This window comes from Arachis duranensis, chromosome 2, assembly GCF_000817695.3.
Source record: "Arachis duranensis cultivar V14167 chromosome 2, aradu.V14167.gnm2.J7QH, whole genome shotgun sequence".
NCBI lineage: Eukaryota > Viridiplantae > Streptophyta > Magnoliopsida > Fabales > Fabaceae > Arachis > Arachis duranensis.
In genome coordinates this window covers 50,895,232-50,918,226 of record NC_029773.3, presented here as the reverse complement: position 1 = coordinate 50,918,226, position 22,995 = coordinate 50,895,232, and the positions used below count along the sequence as shown (strand labels likewise).

Genomic DNA, 22,995 nt, shown 5'->3' with positions numbered 1-22,995 from the left:
ACCTGGGAGCAAGCATCAACTTAATGCCTCTGTCCCTCATGAAAAAGCTCCAACTCAATGAGCTAACACCCACAGACATAATCATCAAACTGGCTGACAAAACCAAAAAACAGGCAATAAGAGTGGTTGAGAACGTGTTAGTGAAGGTTGGGAACTACTTCCTTCCCACAAACTTTGTTATCCTGAAAATGGAAGAGAATCCCAGTCACCCCATCATTCTGGGAAGGCCATTCTTAGCTACAGCCAGAGCACTTATAGATGTGGAGCGAGAAGAGCTAGTATTGAGAATACATGATGAGTAGCTCACCTTCAATGTTTTCAAACCCTCACAAAAAGCAGATCATGATAACAAAAAGTCAGAGGAAGAGCACGAGAAAGAGCTGATGGAAGAGACAGGCATGGGAGCACAAGTACCACACCTGAAAACCCCATTGGTAACAACCAGTGTGATCAGAAGGAGTAACAACCAAGTGTAATCCAAAAGGAACTAAACCCATCAGAGTCATGTGAGACAAGCAATAGAACCATCCTAAAAGAGGAAACCACAAGGAACAAGGTGACATCAAGGGACACAAGAAAAAAGGTCCCAAGGGGATGGAAAAACAAGAAAATCCCTACAGAAGATTTCTCTCTAGGAGATGAAGTGTTCTCTATATACTTTCCATCTATACCACCTCATCTTCCCACTATTCCATCTCAGCTGCCACCAGTATACACCATCAATAAAATTTTGTCCTTAGAACATGTGGAACTTCTTAACAAAGCCAATGGAAACAGATTCACTGCAAGGGGGGAAGATTTGAAGCACTACCAATCACCCTGACAAGGACTAAACGTCAATCTAATGACTCTAAAGAAGCGCTTCATGGAAGGCAACCCATGTTCTATACTTTTTCTTTTTAATCTCTAATAGTAGTAATAAAGCAAAGTTCATGGATTCTAAAGCAACTTCGACAAACAATATAAGAATCCTTACATGCAACATATAGTACATCATAAGTTTGGTGTTCAAGGCATACCAAGAAGGGCTTGAACACACTTCACGATATGAGATTCTTTTTTAGCCTTGTTACACCATATGATCACCAACAAGTTTGGTGTTACTAATGTTGCATGCATGTGAAATTAAGTAGTCGATTGATTTGTATTCATGAAAAGCATTTAGTTATTTCAAAAACAAAAGAAAAAGTTTTAATAGTAGCTATTTCACACTTTAATTTTTCCCACCAAGAATTCAATTGACCAGTTTGCATTCCTTTTGTCTTGTATAGGAAATAAAAAAAGGGTATTGATGGTACTTGATAGGACAATCAAGGAAGGGAGATTCAGCCACTATACCAAGGAAACCTCACACTTGTCTTCAAGGGGAGTATCTTTGGAAGTGTTGCCATGCAACATGGGGAGTTGGATAGCCTTGGAGACCAAACCAAGACCCTCATAAAAGGGGTGATCCTCGTGCTCATCCAAGGCCAAACCCCAACCATCTGTCATTAAAACAACACTATCAATCCACACCTTCCAAATACCCATCATTCTTCTATATAAATGATCCCCATTCTACAACCTCTCCATACACACTTCTTGTTCTCATTCATCTCCCTTCCTTCTCTCGAACACACTTCATCCTCTAGCAAAAGTTCCATACACACCCTCCCAGCCATATCTTGTGAGCCACAAACATAACAACCATCACTCATGGCTTCATCTAGCTCTAATAGGAGAAGGGGGAAGGAGCCTATGGAGCAGCCTCCCTCCGATGCCGGGAGATTCAAGACCGCCTTCCATGAGATTCAAAATGAACGGATAAAAAACAAGAAAATCTTGCCAGAATTGACATTCCAGTTCAACGAGGATGAGTGCCTAAAGATCAGAGAGAAGATTGCACAGAGGGGTTGGCAAAAGCTCACCAACCCAGAGACAAAGATAAATACAAACCTCATCAAAGAGTTCTATGCAAATGCGGTAAGAGAAGACAGTACTAGGGACCCCACCTTCAAAAGTTATGTAAGAGGAACAGAGGTGGACTTCAGCCCCAATGCTATAACAAGGACTCTTCAGCTGAAATCACCACATTTTGATGAGCTTAGCTATCAAGTAAGAATAAGTAATGCTCCCGAGGAAGATGAACTTGAAGAAATCGTGAATGATATGTGTGTTATTGGGTCTGATTGGGAAAGATACTCCGACAAGAGACCGAGGTTCATTAGGAGAGGAGACCTTATCCCAGAAGCCAAGGGTTGGTTTGAGCTAGTAAGGAGGTCTATCCTTCCAGCCGCAAACAATTCTGAGGTCAATATTGCTCGAGCCACCATGGTACATTGCCTAGTAAAGGGTGGAAGCATCAATGTGCATGAAATTATAACTGAAGGGATCCAGGATTCAGTAGAGAAGAATGATTCGGGTGCTAGACTTTGGTACCCCAGCACCATCCTGAGACTATGCATGAAAGCCAAGGTGGTGTTCGAAGACAACAATCCATAATGGGTAAATCTTGGGAGGCTAGTCATGCTCCAACGCATAAACTATGTGACACCTGCTCAACAACAAAGAAGACCTCGTATAGGGAAAAGAACTGCATAAGAAGAGCCCCACCAAGAAGAACCTCACAAGAAGAACTCCAACAAACAGGGAACCAGCAAGAAGGACAATATGATCCAACCAATATAAATCTGTTTCACATCATGGAAGCCATTGAGTATATGGCAAGTAGCTATATGGAAGGACAAGAACAGCAATTACATTTCCAAGCTCAAAGGATGGATCATCAAGAAAAACTACTCTCTAGTTGGATGGATCAACAAAGAGAGTGGCAGAAACAGCAAATGGAGTTACAACAGGAGCATTACTCCCAGCTCTCCCAAGCCATCAATCAAGTGTCCGAAAGGCAAGAGAGCCAGGACAAACGTCTTCAAGAACTCAACCAACGCCAGATAGCCCAGATGAAAGCATTCAATAAATTCAGTGTGCTCAACGAAGGAAGGCAACTGTATTGAGAAGAATTTAGCATAAACACTCAGGCCAAGATAACTTATATGACTGGGCATATGCATAATTTGCACCCCGCTATTCCAAGTTATGAAGCAGTCTGCAAGGACTTGACAGAACAAGAAGAGGGAAAGGTGAAACAACAAAAGGAAGCATTAAAGAAGAAGATGGAGGATGCTGGTTTCTGGAAAAAGCTGATCGAAAAGCGCAAAGGAAATGGGGATTCAAGCAATCAAGGAGGACCCCAAGACAAAGGGACATGAGCATACCAATAAGTGAAAGGTGGTGGAGTTCCTTCTTAGTTTTATCTTTTCCACAACTTTAAATAAGGAAAATCATGTATGAAATAGAACATGCTTCCATGGTAGCTTAGGAGTTTCAATTCTATCTTTAGAGTTTTCATTGCTTAGGTTTATGTTTACTAGTCTAATATCCCTTCTGCATTCCCACCTTCCTTACTTGTATGCCTGTCCTTTAAGTTAATCAAAAAGAAGATGTTATGAAAAGAACAAGAGTGGAGTTATCTTGTGAAGTGAACTCTAAATGTTTGTGGTAGGGTGATTAATTAGCTAAGTTGGTTCACCAACAAGGTAGGAAGGCAACTATCTATCCTGAATCCTATGCTTGAAACACATCCTATGAGACTAACCAAATAATAAGATCCCAATAAAAAAAGAGAAGGAGCAATAAAATTTAAAAAGGAAGGAAAAACAATAAGAAACAATGCTAGGCACCAAGGGTTTGAAGATTGAGGCATGTGTCAGTGGTGTTCATGTGCAAGGGATATGCTTGGATGAATAAGCTCTTAGGGGGCCTTATCAGTCGGTAACTTGGATTAACTAATCCGGGATTATCAGCTGAAAGTCCACTATCAAGAGTGACCTTTGCTACAGAACACTTAGTAACCCAAAGAGGTGCTGGACACCAAGGTCTCAAGAAAGAAAACAAACCATGTGTTTGTGGTGTGTATGTATGGGGGAAAGAGACTTGAGGGAGTAAGTCCTTAGGGGTGTCTTAACACCTAGCACCTTGAACCAACTGGTTCCGGAGTGTTGGCTGAAAGCTTGTCATAAAGAGTCACCCTCTTACAGAGCACTTAGGCTAAAAAGAAATGAAATAAATCCTGGAAGGGAAAAGAGGATCAATAAGTAGGAAGTCTCAAGGGATGCAACAAAACAAGTGTTCAAGGGCATGATAAAGGCCTGAAACCTAGTAAAGGAATGAACCTAAGTTGCTATGCATGAAAACCAATAAACCAGGAATTTTACTTTTATATTAATCATCTTGTTTCTTTCATTCATCCTTCCTATGTTTTAGTACTTGCTTAGGGACAAGCAAGCTTTAAGTTTGGTGTTGTGATTCCAGGGAATCTAGGCCAATTTCACTGACATTTTCTTTATTGTTTTAGGGTAGTTTCATGCATTTTCTTAGTGAATAAGACAAGTTTTGGATGAAAATACACTTACACCTTGATTCAAGCAACTATTATGAATTTTACATGATTTCATGAGGATTTTGCAAGAATTGAATGACAAATTGATGATGGATAATCTCATAACTCTGGCTAGAGCTTTGATGCACTTTATTTGCTTGATTTCAGGACAAAGAAAGCAAAGAAGAACCACGTTAGTAGCCACGTTAATCTAGTTAATGTGACCACTAACGTGGAATGGGAATGAGCTTGCAACGTTAATGAGAAAAGTGATCACCAATAACGCCTGCGAAGCCATCATAAGCCTACGTTAATTGCCACGTTAACTAGGTTAACGTGGTAGTTAACATGGAGATGGAGAGAGCTCCAACATTAGTGGTAAACGTGAACACCACTAATGCTACAAGAATTGGCAATGAGCCATGTTAAGAGTCATGTTAACTTAGTTAACGTGAACTCTAACGTGGAAGGGAGGAACAATACCAATGTTAGTGACACTCACCTTTGTCACTAACGTTGGATCAAGCTAGCATTGCCCACGTTAGTGGTCAAGTTAAGACCACTAACGTGAAAGTTAATGTGGAGCTAAAATTGATGAGCCAATGCTAGTGACACTCTCCTTTGTCACTAACGTTGGAGATGGCACTCACTACCACGTTAGTGGCCATGTTAACCTAGTTTAGGTTAACGTGAACTCTAACGTGGGGAGTAAGGGCGTTTGGAGCGTTAGTGACAAAGGTAAGGGCATAAGGCAACGTTATTAGGAAAGGTAAGTCCCAATCATGCTTGCGAAGGTTCATAAGGCAACGTTAGTAGTCACGTTAGTGCTACTAACGTCGAAGTTAACGTGGACTATATGGGGTTGGAACGTTAGTGAAAAAGGTGATTGCCACTAACGTTCTCGAACCCACAATTTCACTTAACGTTAACATCATTAATGCCCATGCCTAACTTACACTTTTCTACAAGCTGAGCCCACTAAAGATTGTAACTGCCTCAACTCAAGATCTCAGGCCCACATCCAAGACTTGAAGAATTCACTAGAAGATCAAGAGGAGTGGTATATATAGGAGCAGTTTTGAACTGTAGAGAAGCTTTTTGCATTTTAGAGAACTACCCTCTGTATATTTACTTTTCTGTATTTTTGAAGCATGTATTCTTTTCTATCATTTTCCATTTCTAGAGCTATGAACAACTAAACCCCTTTCATTGGTTTAGGAAGCTCTATTGTAATTTGATGGATCAATCATAGTTTTCATTCTTCTTCTTCTTTCTCCTCTTTTGATTTACTAGAAAGTTTTCGATCTTAATTCAATTGGTTAGTTGTCTTGGAAAAGAAACTCTCCATAATTGGATCTCCTCTGAGCCTTGGAAAAGGGATGAGGAGATCATGCTAGAAATGATTTCTCATGTTGGACCAAATTGGGGTCTGGGCGGATATAGTGACATGTAATCCTCCCAACACTTTGATTTGGAAATATATGTGGTATAATCAGTGACCATACTTTGTCTCTTCCCATGAGCAATTAAATCAAAGAATTGGGCAATTGTTCAAGCTTAGAAAGATTGGATTGCCAAGGAATTGGGATCCAATCACCTATGATTGCCAAGGAGATCAATAGATGCATTGATTGAGGGAAAGATGAAAATGAACTTGATTCGGAGAATACAACATCTCCTGAGCCCAATGAATTTCCCATTTCTGATCCTATCCATTCTCTTTACTTTCTGCCATTTATTTCCATGCTCACTTCCCCAGATTCCCATTTAAGATTCTGCACTTTATTTTCTGCTATTTACTTTCCCGCCATTTAATTTTCTACACTCTCAAACTATACTCTGTTTAGCTCAACTAGCATACTCTTCCAACTAAAGTTGCTTGACCAATCAATCCTTGTGAGATTCAATCTCACTCTAGTGTGAGTTTTTACTTGACGATAATTCGGTATACTTGCCGAAAAGAAATTTGTTGAGAGACAAGTTTTCGTGTATCACCATTTCTAATAACTCTATTAACACCCCTAAAAAAGCTTGGCGAAAAGGTTCCTTTGAAAAAAAAAAGAAACTACTAAGTCCCAAACGCGCTACTAATTCATCACTCATCAGACTTAGCTTCTACTCTTCTCCCTTGTAAGGCTGTAACACCATTACGCTAATGCTCTGAAAACCCTAACACTCAAACAGAGCTCATCGGCGTCGCTTGCACTCTCTCATCTACCGACGCTCCCTCCTTTGTCTCCCTTAACCCGTCTTTGCTGTCGATCGCACTCCCTCAGTGCTTATTACTCATCGCGTCGGTCAGCCAACGGAGGTCGCCGTTCCTTCCTCCGCGACACCAGCCTCTGCCCTCCTTCTTCTATCGTCTCTTCTCATATGCTCTACCACCTTCTCAGCCAACGGGAAAGGTGGAAGTTTTGGTTCGGTGAACGAGGACCTTCTCCAGAATATCCTGGCGAGGCTCCCTGCTCATTGGTTCGCTTCCGTTGCTTGCGTCAGCAAATCATGGAGCTCTGTCTGCAATTAAATCTTTACTCGTCCGAAGCTCTTTTCTGCCCTTTCTCTCAATCCTTCACTTTTCGTGAGTTTCACCTATTTCCCCCAAATCAAAATATTTATTAAAAGCTAGGGTTAATTGAAAATGGAAATGGAGCTTCGTGATTCTATCAGCTTGTTTTTGGAGTAAAATTTGCAAATTTGTACTCAAAATGATACATGTTATGTTCTGATAAACTTGATTAGTTTTGATTCCGAGTCAGATTGTGTTCAACTTTTCAGGTTACACTAAACCACTTGACCAGAAATCTGATATTGTGGTCCCTGAAGATGATCATGGCCTCTATGAAATTGATATTCTAGATCCATCCTTGGTAATTTATTCAATTGTTAATTGATTAAACCAATACTCAACAGTTCAACATAGCTTATTTTATTTTTTGTTATTTTTTGGAATTTTAATTAAGCGATTTGATTTGATTTTCTGCTGTTATGTGAAATATTGTTGCAGTTTACGAATGTATGCATTTGACTGAGGTGTATCATTGACATGCTTGTTGGGTGTGGCTACAAGAAAGGAATCACATTGCTTGGTTATGGTTATGACTTCTGGTAAAGCAATAGGTAAATTGCTCGGCCCCTTCAACATAATATCAAGTTTAATAAGTGATTTATTTATTTGTTTAGTGGTTTCCCAAGGGTATTCCACCTTTTAATTATCAAGGAAGGAAACTAATCCCGTTCAGCATAACTATGTGCTTTATTTTTGTTGGTGTTGGCAGAATGGACAAGATGATGGATGGCCTTAAAGCCAAGTTGGAAACTGCTTACAAAGCCATTGGTGGAAGGAAAGTTAACTTGTTACTTTTCTTTGTCGATGTTATTTCTGGCTTGAATGTAGCTCTAATTGATTTTTATGAATCTGTATTTGTTTAATTGCGTGGTTTCTCAGTGCTAGGAGTATTAATGCATTCCGTTAGTGCTCACTGTTGGCTAAAACAATGTTGCAGGTGTAATATGAACTTGTATTGCCTGTGATGAATATGTGTTTTCTTTCTTTCCTTTTAGCCAATAATCATTGATCAAATACACACTACTTTTGCCGTATGTTTCCACGAGACTACAAGAGCATAGGTTTTGTCTTCTCCTCATAAATTTGGAAAGAAATGACTATAAGCTTTTTCGACTCCTTGTGTGCCTTTCTCTTAATTTAAGTTTATTATGCTGAGTTTTGGTTGTTTAAATAATATTGTTGAAGTAAAATAGACCTAGAAGAAAGTCTGTTAAGTATCTAAGGAAAGTGGGAAACCACACCTTAAAAGCTAGCTGTTAAGGGGGAAGAACCACTTTCCTTATATACAACATCAAGCATCCCATACTACTCGATGTGGGACTTTGAACACCCCATAATACCCAAGTCCCTAACAATACACCGGCCCTGCAGAGCCGACGTCCACGGCGGCTTCACTCTATCGACACTGACACAACGGTAGCCACTTTGCTACGGTCTATCAGTATTCGGTATTCACCTTAATCCAGCCTATAGGTAGCCCTTTCCATGGCGCCGACAACCACGCTCTGATACAAGTTGTTTAAATTGGTATTTATTGAATGAAAATGCAGAAATTACAATAGAATAGAAAAGTGATAGCAGAGGAATTTCGAGAGTCCTCTCCTCTCCTAGCCTAGGCCTTTCCAAGTCTTTTCCTGCCTCAATACCTATTCGGTTCCTCCTTTTATTGCCTCACCCTCTCTCTAATCGAAATCTTCATAATCATGCAATTTCCCTGATTCTTTTCTGATTGATTCAATCAGTTATTGCCTCCTAAAATAAATCAATTATTTAAATCAGTTCTTCCTCCCTTTCCTTTATTATTTTGTCTAGAAGAATGATAAGGTAAAGGGATCATTATCTTCCCTTTTTTAGCTGCCTGCACTGCTGACTCAGCTTTTTCCTCAGGGTATGTAACAAAGTCACAATGAATAATCACGGTTAGGCATTTCATAAATTACATTTGAGCCTTGAGAAGGTGTGAATAAGATGTTGAGTCGAATGCATTATTTATACCTAACATGCATTATTTAGGATATAATTTTTTCCATGATTAATTATAACATGTGATTAACTACGATTTCTATACTTTATTATATTCATGCACCCTTTTTGGCTCTGAACTTATTATTCTTGCCGCCTAATGAATCTTATTTTAGTTTATAGAAGTAATGTTTGACATTTAATGCTTCATATATAGACAAAAAGGGTTTTGATATAAAAGTGAAAGAAAATTCAATTCACCTAAGGGATATATATGATTTGGTTAGGATTTGTGTACTAAATTATAAGTACAAGGGGGAAGGTCCTTGTTCTCTGGATCTGAAAGGTGATAGAAATGAGCAAATAATATAAGCTTGTGATATGTATGTTGGTTTTGGTTGATTGCCCTGTTATGAAATTAGTGTAGCGAGTGGTATGTGACTTGAGGGAATAGAGGTCGTTTAAATTTGTATTGCATTTAGGGGCAGGTTGAGGAAAAAAAAGGCATGGCGTTTCTAGTGGCAGTTTTTATTCTTCCTGCAGGCACTCTTTTCATTCTCTCAAGCCTTATTGTAATGCAATGCAGGTAATTAATTAAGATCCAATCTGCAAATCGCATTGTTATATATCCTTTCGCTTTTTTGGTTTATGTTTTATTAGTATCGTAGTAAATATCCATTTTTTTAACTGAGATAGATTTCATTTCAATCCAATATGAAATGCCAATAGGCACTGAGGTAGAGAATATAAAATGCCAATAGAAAATGGATATATCATTGAATTAATATATTTAGAGTGACAGATAATTAAAAAAGAATGGAAAAAGTAATTAATATATAATTTTTACTTGTTTTAATTAATATATAGTTACTACTCCTCTATGAGCCGAAGAATTATTAACTGTGAAAACATTGCTTGACTACAATGCAGATTGCTAGGTATTCAAGTTTCTTTTCAACTTCAAATTATGCCTCGTTCAGATTTTTCGAAGTTGATTGTGATTTCTTTCTTTTGTATTCTCTCCAGGGAGTTCCATTACAAATAAATCACAAAACCCCTGATAATACGTTAAGAGTTCTTTTCTTCTTTTTGGTAACTTACTCATTTTTATAATTTATACAAGGTGGAAAAAGAACCCCCTTCAACTCTTATGTGGACTTTGTTTTTGTTGGCTCAAGTCTGTAGCTAGTTTTCATATTGGTTTCTTGACTATCTTTTCTTCCTCTTCTATTTTGGCCTATTTATGAGGATTTTTTCCGGTGCAGCATTATGACAGACGAGGAAAATATGAAGTTGCTCTTTCCAAAATTGACGAGGCCATAGAACACACACCTACTGTTATTGATCTATATTCTGTCAATGTTTGCTTATTAATAATTTTCTAAGATTAGTTTTTTTTTTCAAGTCCTTTTATGTTGTAAAGCTTTGTATTTTAAGTTCACTTAACAGACTATAACTACAATGTAGTTGAAGCATAAGTTTCGGTTAGGTGGGTCAACTTTTAGCATTTGTATGTGGCACTAATTTACAATAAAGCTAAACTAAATAAATTGAGACTGAATTTGGAACTGACCGTGATTTCTTCAAATGCCTAGTATATTATTTGTTGCTTATCTCATGTTAGATTGAAATGCCTAGTATATTATTTGTCACTTTACAGGCTATAGCATTGACGGTGGTATCTATCGGTGTTGCTATCGTTATGGTGACTGATCTGCAATTCCATTTTTTTGGTGCATGTGTGGCATTGGCGTGGATTGTACCAAGTGCTGTAAATAAAATCCTCTGGTCTCGGCTGCAGCAGCAAGAGAACTAGATAGCTTTGTCATGGGTAATTTTTATCATTGTTACTTCCTTTTAATGCCAATTTCTCTGTGCTTCCTATCTCTTTCCTTGCATTAAATGATTTATTTCTTTGTTTTGTCTAATTTATGCATTCATTAACAGTCTTATGTGGAAAACAACACCTATTACGTTGATTTTCCTGGCTGCTATGATGCCCTGCTTAGACCCTCCAGGTGTCCTCTCCTTTAGTTGGAACTTCGGAAACACACCCGTGATTTTTGGCTCGGCAATTCTTGGATTCTTGCTTCAGTGGTCTGGTGCTTTAGTATTAGGGTAAGTGAATGTTCTATTGATTAGTGATGAGCTCTTGCTGTGTTGCTGTTTTAATTTGTAAACAAGAAAATTGGATGATTATTGAATATTTTCTGCGTTTTTATTGAATTGATTAGTGGTTAGATCTTGCTTTTATTGGATGATTTCTACTATTTTTTGCTGTTTTAACTAATGTGCTAAAGCATCTACATTTTATTAGAAAATAGAAAAAAAGCAAATTAGCAGTTAGAGATGTTGAGGTTGATACTGAGGCCACTGTTATTAGGTTGCCTAAATGTCATGCAACAAAGTTAACCTCCTTTCAAGAAAGTAATAGTGAAATCCAAACTTCATGTTTAGATATTGCTAGGTCCAGCAAGGACATAACACTTTTTTTTCAAACTTAATATATATCCTGTTGGTCACATTAGTTTACGAACTGTTTTTAATACATTTATTATTTGAAGTATACTGGTTGATCCCTTTTTTTAGTTGATAGTTTATTTAATGCTTTATTGTCATAATGATTTCTTCCTTATTCCTTCCTCCAGCAACATGGAACTTCTCACAAATGCCTTGGACCATGAAAATTGGTCACTGGTTCAATTTTTCATGTTATCTTCTTACAGTAGATATGGCACGTCTAGCTTGCAACAAGTAAACAACTAAACTATTCCTGGTTTTACCATTCTTGTGACTGTTGCCCTAGAATATTACATTACAATTTGCAATTCAATGTAGTACCACTAATGTTTAGCTCAAAGAATTATCTTTTGTAGGTAAAAAAATTCACAAATGATCCAGAAATAATTATTTATGATCTAAGGGAAGAAGGTTTAAGAGGGCTAGAGGAAGGAGGAACAGTAAAGGAAATAGAATTTATGTTGTATTGTTTTTGTATTTTTTTTCAGTTTTTAGTTTTGGAATTCGAACTTGAGATTTATTTTGCATTTGAGTATTAGTTTTTTAATGTATAAAACAATTATCATAAAAATTATGTCACTAATTATGTTTGATTTATCTTGTACTAATAATTGCATATTATATTTGTAGGTTTGGTAATAAAAAAGGATTAAAAATTTATATTTTATAGCGGTGAAGGTAAAAATAAGAAAAATATTTTTTTTTTAATTTTATAAGGCTATTGCCATGCTTTTAAAGCATGGCCGTATCACTGGCTATCACCACGCTTTAAAAAGTGTAGCCATATCTTCTTCTATTGGCACGCGTTTAAAGAGTACCCAAAACAAATAGTCTGGGACGTTTTAAAAGTGAGTACCCAAAACAAACAGTCTGGGACGTTTTAAAAGTGTGGCGATATGTGCACTTTTCGGTACACTTTATAAGCGTATTAAGACCTATGGCCACGCTTAAAGGCATGGCAAGAGATGAAAGCGTGGCAACAAAAAAAACGTGCCGATAGATCCACAAAAGTGTAGCAATAGAGTAACTAGCACGCTGGCGGATGTGACCCTTTCAAAAGCGTGCTGATAGCTCAAAAAGTGGCGAAAAGCTACCGACACACTTTTTTGCACTTTTCGGCACACGTTTAAAGCATGGCAGAAACTTAATTTGAATCCATGGTTTGCTTAGACTAGTGAAATGTACATGAATTAAGTGTAGGAAAATTGGGTTTGGGAATTACTTGGTTAGGGAATTAGGTATTTTATATTCTTATATGAAAATGTGAAAACAATTTGGCACTTGTTCATGCATCCAGCACATTAATCATATGCATTAACTCACTAAAAAAAATAGAGAAAAAAAAGAAAAAAATAATAAATAATAAGGAAAAGAAAAAGAGAAAATAATAAAAAGGGGACAAAACACCCTAAGGCTAATAAGTGAACTAATGCATATGATTTATATTCAAAAGACATCAAGGTGCATGGATTTGTGGAAAAGTAGTTAATGGGTGGCTAGACTTTGCATTGTGATAACATGGAATGTCTTAGGTTACGTGAGAAGTTTAGGTTAATTAAGGATTCGGATTTTATTCCACTTAACCAAATACATTCCTACCTTGACCCTAACCCCATTACAACCCTTGAAAACACCTCTTAATATGTGTATTTGTGCATTAAATATTGTTGATTGGTAGAAGAAGGGCATGCCTTAGAAAGAAAGATTAGTAGAGAACCGAGAGACTCGACCCTTAAACACTAGAGTGATTAGAGTGTATACACTCCAGTGAGGGTACGATGCTTGATTCTTTGTTCTCGACTTTCATGAGCTTTCTTCTTGCAAGTTTACTTTTACTTTATTCTGTGATTTGAATTAGTGGAATCTAATTCATGTTTGTCTTGGAGAATTTGTTTACTTTTAAACCAAGTAGGTAAAAGCATTTAGCATATAGTTGCATCCCAATAGATAAATTGCAATGCATAGTCTCACCATTTTCCCTTCACTCGTCTATTTCACTTGAGCTTATCATGAGGACATGCTAATGTTTAAGTGTGGGGAGATTTGATAAACCATTATTTTATGATATATTTTGGACTGATTGAATGGGTTTTTGTCAACTATTCTCACACTTATTCATGTAAATTGCATGTTTTTCATTTCCTTCCTAATTTTGTGCTATGATTGAAAACTTGCTTTCTAAGTCTTAAAATTGTTAATTTTGAATTCTCCTTTATTACCATTCGATGCTGTGATGTGTTTGTGAAGTGTTTTCAGGTTTACAGGGCATAAATGGCTTAAAGGATGAAGATGAGGCATGTCAAAGTGGAAGGAACACAAGAAACTAAATAACTGAGAAACGAGGAGCGACGCGCACGCATGGCTGATGCGTGCACATGATTTGGAGCATCTTACAGTGACGCATACGCGTAACTGACGCGTACGTGTGACCAGCACAGAAGTCTAGCGACGCGTACACGTGGCCGACGCGTACTCGTGACAGAGCGTCACGTGCTGCACTTAACAAAACTCTCTGGGGGCGATTTCTGGGCTGATTTGGACCCAATTTCAAGCCCGAAAACACAGACTAGAGGTAGGGGTAGAGCTGAGACTGAACACTTTTCAAATTTCACTTTAGTTTTAGTTTTATTTTTGAATTTTAGAGAGAGAAACACTTACTTTTCACTAGGGTTTTGATTTCTTAGTTTTGCTTTGGATTTGATTTCTTAGTTTTCCTCTTTAGGCTCGAATTGATTCTTGAACATAGCTTTGTCCTTTCTTTGGTGCTTTGTGATGAGCGGATAATTTATACACTTTTTGGCATTGTTTTTAGGTAGTTTTTAGTAGGATCTAGCTACTTTTAGGGATGTTTTTATTAGTTTTTATGCAAAATTCACATTTCTGGACTTTACTATGAGTTTGTGTATTTTTCTGTGATTTCAAGTATTTTCTGGCTGAAATTGAGGGACCTGAGCAAAAATCTTATTTAGGCTGAAAAAGGACTACTGATGTTGTTGGATTCTGACCTCCCTGCACTCGGAATGGATTTTTTGGAGCTATAGAAGTCCGGTTGGCACACTCTTAGTTGGGTTGGAAAGTAGACATCTAGGGCTTTCCAGCAATATATAATAGTCCACACTTTATTCGAGTTCAGACGACGCAAACTGGCGTTCAACACCAGCTCCATGCTGCATTTTGGAGTAAAACGCCAGAAACACGTCACAAACCAGAGTTAAATGCCAAAAACACGTTACAACTTGGCGTTTAACCCCAAGAGAATCCTCTGCATGTGTAAAGCTCAAGATCAGCCCAAGCACACACCAAAGTGGGCCCTGGAAGTAGATTTTTGCACTTAGACTTATTTCTGTAAACCATAGTAACTAGTCTAGAATAAATAGGACTTTTTACTATTGTATTTTCATCTTTGGATTATCTTTAATCCTTTGACCACGTTTTGGAGGCTGGCCTCTTGGCCATGCCTGGACCTTCATCACTTAGGTATTTTTAACGGTGGAGTTTCTACACACCATAGATTAAGGTGTGGAGCTCTGCTGTAACTCGAGTATTAATGCAATTACTATTGTTCTTCTATTCAATTCATGCTTATTCTTATTCTAAGATGTTCATTCACACTTCAACTTGATGAATGTGATGATCCGTGACACTCATCACCATTCTCAACCTATGAACGCGTGCCTGACAACCACCTCCATTCTACATTCGATTGAATGAGTATCTCTTGGATTCCTTAATCAGAATCTTCGTGGTATAAGCTAGAATCCATTGGCAGCCATTCTTGAGAATTTGGAAAGTCTAAACCTTGTCTGTGGTATTCCAAGTAGGATTCAGGGATTGAATGACTGTGACGAGCTTCAAACTCGCGAGTGTTGGGCATAGTGACAGACGCAAAAGAATCACTGGATTATATTCCAACATGACCGAGAATCGAAGGATGATTAGTCGTGCTGTGACAGAGCATTTGGACCATTTTCACTGAGAGGATGGGAAGTAGCCATTGACAACGGTGACGCCCTACATACAGCTTGCCATGGAAAAGAGTAAGAAGGATTGGATGAAAGCAGTAGGAAAGCAGAGATTCAAAAGGAACACAGTATGTTCATGCGCTTATCTGAAATTCCCACCAATGAATTACATAAGTATCTCTATCTCTATTTTATGTTTTATTTACCCTTATTTTCGAAAACCATTATTACCATTTGAATCCGCCTGACTGAGATTTACAAGATGACCATAGCTTGCTTCATACCAACAATCTCCGTGGGATCGACCCTTACTCACGTAAGGTGTTACTTGGACGACCCGGTGTACTTGCTGGTTAGTTATGCGAAGTTGTGACAAAGTGTGGTTCACGTTTGAGAGCTCCAAGCCTATTGGCGCCATTGTTGATGATCACAATTTCGTGCACCAAGTTTTTGGCGACATTGCCGGGGATTGTTCGAGTTTGAACAACTGACGGTTCATCTTGTTGCTCAGATTAGGTAATTTTCTTTTCAAAATGTTTTCAAAAATCTTTCAAAAAAATTCTATTTGTTTTCATTTTTCCGAAAAGAAATTTTCAAAAAAAATTCAGAAAAAAATTATTTAATAAAACAAAAAAAATCAAAAAAATATTTTTGTGTTTCTTGTATGAGTCTTGAGTCAATTTTTAAGTTTGGTGTCAATTGCATGTTTTTAAAATTTATGCATTTTTTTCGAAAAATTCATGCATGGTGTTCTTCATGATCTTCATATTTTCTTGTTTTGTGTCTTTTGCTATTTTTCATATGCATTTTTGCATTCATAGTGTCTAAGCATGAAAATTTTCTAAGTTTGGTGTCTTGCATGTTCTTCTTTTCTTGAAAATTTTTCAAAAATAAGTCTTGATGATCATCTTGATCTTCAAAGTGTTCTTGGTGTTCATCTTGACATTCATAGTGTTCTTGCATGTTTTCTTTATTTTGATCTTAATTTTCATGTTGTGAGTCATTTTTGAGTTTTTCTCTCTCATCATGAAAAATTCAAAAAAAAATCAAAAAAATATATTTTCCTTGTTTTACTCATAAATTTCGAAATCTTTGGGTTGACTTAGTCAAAAATTTTTAAAATAAGTTGTTTCTTGTTAGTCAAGTCAAGATTTCAATTTTAAAAATCTTATCTTTTCAAAATCTTTTTCAAAATCAAATATTTTCTTTTTCTTTTTGTTATTTTCGAAAATTAAAAAAATTGATTTTCAAAATCTTTTTCTTAATTTTATTTAATGATTTTCAAAAATCTACTAACAATTAATGTGATTGATTAAAAAATTTGAAGTTTGTTACTTTCTTGTTAAGAAAGGTTCAATCTTTAAATTCTAGAATCACATCTGTTAGTTTCTTGTTAGTTAAGTAATCAATTTTAATTTTAAAAATTAAATATTTTTAATTTCTTTTTCAAATCTTTTTCAAATATCTTTTTCAAAATTGATTTCAAAATCTTTTCTAACTTCTTATCTTTTCAAAATTGATTTTCAAATCTTTTTCAAACTAACTAATTGACTTTTTGTTGTTTCTTATCTTTTTTAAAACTACCTAACCACTTTTCTCTTTTTAATGTTCGAAAATTCCTCACTCTTTTTCAAAATTCTTTTCAATTAACTAATTGTTTCAAATTTTAATTTTAATTGTACTTCTCCTCTCAATTTTTGAAAATCACTAACTATTTTTCAAAAACAATTTTCGAATTCCTCTCTGTCTCTCTTCTTCTTCTATTTATTTATTTAATTACTAACACTCTTCTCTTCATCTAAAAATTCAAACTCTCTCTTATCCTCTATGTTCAAATTTTTTTCATCCTTCTTCTATTCTTTTCTTCTTCTACTCACATAAAGAAATCTTTATACTGTGACATAGAGGATTCCTCTTCTTTTCTGTTCTCTTCTTTTTCATATGAGCAGGAGCAAGGACAACAACATTCTTGTTGAAGCAGATCTTGAACCTGAAAGGACTCTGAAGAGGAAACTAAGAGAAGCTAAAATACAACAATCCAGAGAAAACCTTACAGAAATTTTTGAAAAAGAAGAGGAGATGGCAGCCAAAAATAATGACAACAACAATAATGCAAGGAGGATGCTTGGTGATTATACTACACCTACTTCCAATTTTTATGGAAGAAGCATCTCAATCCCTGCCATTGGAGCAAACAATTTTGAGCTGAAGCCTTAACTAGTTGCTCTAATGCAACAGAACTGCAAGTTTTATGGACTTCCATCAGAAGATCCCTATCAGTTCTTAACTAAATTCTTGCAGATCTATGATACTGTTAAGACTAATGGAGTAGATCCTGAAGTCTACAGGCTCATGCCTTTCCCTTTTGCTGTGAGAGACAAAGTTAGAACATGGTTGGACTCACAACCTAAAGATAGCCTGGACTCTTGGGATAAGCTGGTCACGGCCTTCTTGGCTAAGTTCTTTCCTCCTCAAAAGCTGAGCAAGCTTAGAGTGGATGTTCAGACCTTCAGGCAAAAAGATGGTGAATCCCTCTATAAAGCTTGGGAAAGATACAAGCAGTTGACCAAAAAGTGTCCTTCTGGCATGCTTTCAGAGTAGACCATTTTGGATATATTCTATAATGGTCTATCTGAGCTTTCTAAGATGTCACTGGACCATTCTGCAGGTGGATCCATTCGCCTAAAGAAAATGCCTGCAGAAGCTCAAGAACTTATTGACATGGTTGCAAATAACCAATTCATGTACACCTCTGAGAGGAATCCTGTGAGTAATGGGATGCCTCAGCAGAGGGGAGTTCTTGAAATTGATGCTCTGAATGCCATATTGGCTCGGAACAAAATGTTGACTCAACAAGTCAACATGATTTCTCAGAGTCTGAATGGATTACAAAATGTATCCAACAGCACTAAAGAAGTATCTTTTGAAGAAGAAGCTTATGATCCTGAGAACCCTGCAATGGCAGAGGTGAATTACATGGGTGAACCCTATAGGAACATCTATAATTCCCAAGGAGAAATCATCTAAATTTCTCATGGAAGGATCAACAAAAGCCCCAACAAGGCTTTAATAATGGTGGAAGAAACAGGTTTAGCAATAGCAAGCCTTTTCCATCATCTTCTCAGTGATAGACATAGAATTCTAAGTAGAGCCCCTCTAGCTTAGCAAACATAGTCTCTGATCTATCTAAGGCCACTTTAAGTTTCATGAGTAAAACAATGTCCTCCATTAGAAATTTGGAGGCATAAGTGGGTCAACTGAGTAAGAAAATCACTGAAACTCCTCCTAGTACTATCCCAAGCAATACAGAAGAGAATCCAAAAAGAGAGTGCAAGGCCATTGATATAATCAATATGGCCGAATGCACAAAGGAGGAGAAGGACGTGAATCCCAGTGAGGAAGACCTCCTGGGATGTCCTTTGAACAAAAAGGAGTTCCACACTGAGGAACCTAAGAAATCTGAGGCTCACCTAGAGACCATAGAGATTCCATTGAACCTCTTTTTACCATTCATAAGCTCTGAGAACTATTCTTCCTCTGAAGAGGATGAAGATGTAACTGAAGAGCAAGTTGCTCAATATCTAGGAGCCATCATGAAGATGAATGCCAAGTTGTTTGGTAATGAGACTTGGGAAGATGAACCTCCCTTGCTCATTAGAGAACTAAATACATGGTTCAGCAAACTCTACCTCAAATAAAATAAGATCCTGGTAAATTCTTAATATCCTGTACCATAGGCATCATGACCTGTGAGAAGGCTCTGTGTGACCTGGGGTCAGGTATAAATCTTATGCCACTCAATGTAATGGAGAAACTGGAAAGGAGGAGGATGAATGCATCATCCTTGGAAGACCCTTCCTAGCCACAACAAGAGCTGTGATTGATGTTGACAGAGGTGAACTAGCCCTTCAATTGAATGGGGACTACCTTGTGTTTAAAGCTCAAGGATCTTCCTCTACAACCATGGAAAAGAGGCACGATAAGCTTCTCTCAATACAGAGTCAAACAAAGCCCCCACAATCAAACTCTAAGTTTGGTGTTGGGAGGCCACAACCAAACTCTAAGTTTGGTGTTGAACCCCCACATCCAAACTCTAAGTTTGGTGTTGAGAGGTCCCAATAATGCTCTGATGATCTGTGAAGCTCCATGAGAGCTCACTGTCAAGCTATTGACATTAAAGAAGCGCTTGTTGGGAGGCAACCCAATTCTTATTTATCTATGTTTTCTATTGTTCTTTTATGTTTTATTAGGTTTATGATCATGTGGAGTCACAAAACAATTGCAAAAATTAAAAACAGAATAAAAAAATAGCAGAAGAAACAGCACACCCTGGAGGAAGATCTTACTGGCGTTTAAACGCCAGTAAGGAGCATCTGGCTGGCGTTTAACGCTAGAACAGAGCATGAAGCTAGCGTTAAATGCCAGAAACAAGCATGGAAGTGGCATTCAACGCCAGAAACATGCTGCAGATTGGCGTTGAACACCCAAAACAAACATGGAAGTGGCGTTTAACGCCAGAAACATGCTGCAGTCTGGCGTTAAACGCTTGGATTGCATACAGAGGGCGTTTTACACGCCTAAAGGGTGCAGGGATGAGAAATCCTTGACACCTCAGGATCTGTGGACCCCACAGGATCTCCACCTACCTTCTCCCTCTCTCTCACACCTTTTCATAACACTCTTCCCCATCACCTCTTCATCACTCACATTCATCCACTCTTCCCCATAAACCCCACCTACCTTCAAATTCAAAATCCTTTCACTCCCAAACCCAACCCCTAATGACCAAAACCTACCCCCTCTCCCACTCCTATATAAACCCCTCTTTCCTTCTACATTTTCACACAACACAACCCTCTCTTATCCCTCTTGGCCGAAGACACCTCTCTCTCCCTCTCCTCCATTTCTTCTTCTTCTTTTTCTGTTCTTTCTTCTTTTGCTCGAGGGTGAGCAACATTCTAAGTTCGGTGTGGTAAAAGCATAGTAATCAGCGGATATTTTATACGCTTTTTTGTGGTAATTTCATGAGATTTTAGTGTGTTTTAGTTAGTTTTTAATATATTTTTATTAGTTCTTGAGCAAAATTCATATATCTGGAGTTTACTATGAGTTTGTGTATTTTTCTGTGATTTCAGGTATTTTCTGGCTGAAATTGAAGGAACTGAGTTAAAATCTGATTCAGGCTGAAAAAGAACTGCTGATGTTGTGGATTCTGACCTCCCTACACTCGGAATAGATTTTTCGGAGCTACAGGAGTCCAATTGGCGCGCTCTCAATTGGGTTGGAAAGTAGACATCCAGAGCTTTCCAGAAATATATAATATTCCATACTTTGCATGAAGATAGATGACGTAAACTGGCGTTAAACACCAGTTCCATGTTGCAGTCTGGCGTTCAGTGCCAGAAACAGGTTGGAAGTGGGAGTTCAACGGCAGAAACAAGTTACAACCTGACGTTCAACTCCAGAAACAGCCCAGGCACATGAGAAGCTTAAGTCTCAGCCCCAGCACATGGGCCCCAGAAGTGCATTTCTGTACTATCCATCTTAGTTTACTCATTTTCTGTAAACCTAGGTTACTAGTTTTGTATTTAAACAACTTTTAGAGACTTATTTTGTATCTCATGACATTTTTAGATCTGAACTTTATACCTTTTGACGGCATGTGTCTCTAAACTCCATTGTTGGGGGTGAGGAGCTCTGCAGCGTCTCGATGAATTAATGCAATTATTTCTGTTTTCCATTCAAACATGCTTGTTCCTATCTAAGATGTTCATTCGCGCTTCACTATGAAGAATGTGATGATCCGTGACACTCATCACCTTCCCCAATCCATGAACGTGTGCCTGACAACCACCTCCGTTCTACATTAGATTGAATGAGTGTCTCTTAGATTCCTTAATCAGAATCTTCGTGGTATAAGCTAGAATTGTTGGCGGCATTCATGAGAATCCGAAAAGTCTAAACCTTGTCTATGGTATTCCGAGTAGGATTCTGGAATTGGATGACTGTGACGAGCTTCAAACTCTCGAGTGTTGGGCATAGTGACAGTCGCAAAAGGATCAATGGATCCTATTCTGATATGATCGAGAACCAACAGATGATTAGCCGTGCTGTGACAGAGCATTTGGACCATTTTCACTGAGAGGATGGGAGGTAACCATTGACAACAGTGACACCCTACATACAGCTTGCCATGGAAGGAGCCTTGCATTTATGAAAGTGAGAAAGCATTATGTTACAGGAATTTAGAAGACAAAGCATCTCCAAAACTCTTAACATATTCTCCATTATTGAGTAACAATTATTTAATCCAAACACTTTCACATTTTACAATTAAATTCAAAGAACCTTATTGGCATCATGACTAAGATTAATAAGATAACCATACCTTGCTTCATACCAACAATCTCCGTGGGATTGACCCTTACTCACGTAAGGTATTACTTGGACGACCCAGTGCACTTGCTGGTTAGTTGTGCGTATTGCAAAAGTGTGATTTCAATTTCGTGCACCAGATAGCTTTTTTGTTTTTCCATAACTATTTATGGCACCTAAGGCCTGAGAAACCTCTAGAAAGAGGAAAAGGAAGACAAAATCCCTCCACCTTGGCAAGGCTAGCTTTTCCTCATGTCATTTGTCATCTATGCTACTTAGCTAGAGTTTTCATAGAAGGAGACATCCTCATTGAAGAGGACAAGCCCATCACTAAGAAGAGGATGGAGCAAACAAGAGAGCCTATTCATGGATCTCAAGAGACGCATGAGGAAGCTCATCATCAAGAAATCCATGAGATTCCTCAAGGGATGCATTTTCCTTCAAACAACTATTGGAAACAACTCAACACTTCTCTAGAAGGATTGAGTCATGATATGAACCAATTAAGGGTAGAACACCAAGAACACTCCATCATTCTCAATGAGATTAGAGAAGATCAAAGAGCTATGAGGGAGGAGCAACAAAGGCAAGGAAGAGACATAGAGGAGCTCAAGAACACCATTGGTCCGTTAAGGAGAAAGCACCACCATCACTAAGGTGGATTCATTCCTTAACTTCCTTTTTCTTATCTCTCTGTTTTTTGGTTTACTGAGCTTCATGTTTGTCTATGTTTGTGTCTTTATTACATGATCATTAGTGTCTAGTGTATATGTCTTAAGGCTATGAATAATTCCATGAATCCTTTACCTTTCTTAAATAAAAAAATGTTTTTAATACAAAAGAACAAGAAGTACATGAGTTTCGAATTCATCCTTGAAATTAATTTAATTATATTGATGTGGTGACAATACTTCTTGTTTTCTGAATGAATGCTTGAACAGTGCATATTTTTGATCTTGTTGTTTATGAATGTTAAAATTGTTGGCTCTTGAAAGAATGATGAAAAAGAGAAATGTTATTGATAATCTGAAAAATCATAAAATTGATTCTTGAAGCAAGAAAAAGCAGTGAATAACAAAAGCTTGCGAAAAAAAAGTGTCGAAAAAAATTTTAAAAGAAAGAAAAAGAAAAAGCTAGCAAAAAAAGCCAATAGCCCTTAAAACCAAAAGGCAAGGGTAAAAAGGATCCAAGGC

At 37.5% G+C, this 22,995-nt stretch overlaps 1 long non-coding RNA gene and 1 other non-coding gene across 4 annotated transcripts; one reads left to right on the top strand and one right to left on the bottom strand.

Moving 5' to 3' along the window:
* Window positions 1–6,520: 6,520 nt before the first annotated feature.
* LOC107474484 (uncharacterized) lies at window positions 6,521–12,062 on the top strand. 3 transcript variants are annotated; one of them, XR_002370675.2, is made up of 8 exons: window positions 6,521–6,995; window positions 7,193–7,284; window positions 7,422–7,534; window positions 7,693–9,531; window positions 10,606–10,776; window positions 10,893–11,063; window positions 11,594–11,699; window positions 11,822–12,062. It is a non-coding gene; the product is annotated as an uncharacterized LOC107474484 (long non-coding RNA). The 3 variants fall into 3 exon arrangements; XR_008005684.1 differs by having other exon boundaries at window positions 7,693–10,776; XR_008005685.1 differs by having other exon boundaries at window positions 7,693–10,776; window positions 11,807–12,062.
* A 5,849-nt stretch (window positions 12,063–17,911) lies between these two features.
* On the bottom strand, window positions 17,912–18,015 carry LOC127745300 (small nucleolar RNA R71). Its single transcript, XR_008006497.1, has one exon. It is a non-coding gene; the product is annotated as a small nucleolar RNA R71 (small nucleolar RNA).
* Between the last annotated feature and the right edge of the window lie 4,980 nt (window positions 18,016–22,995).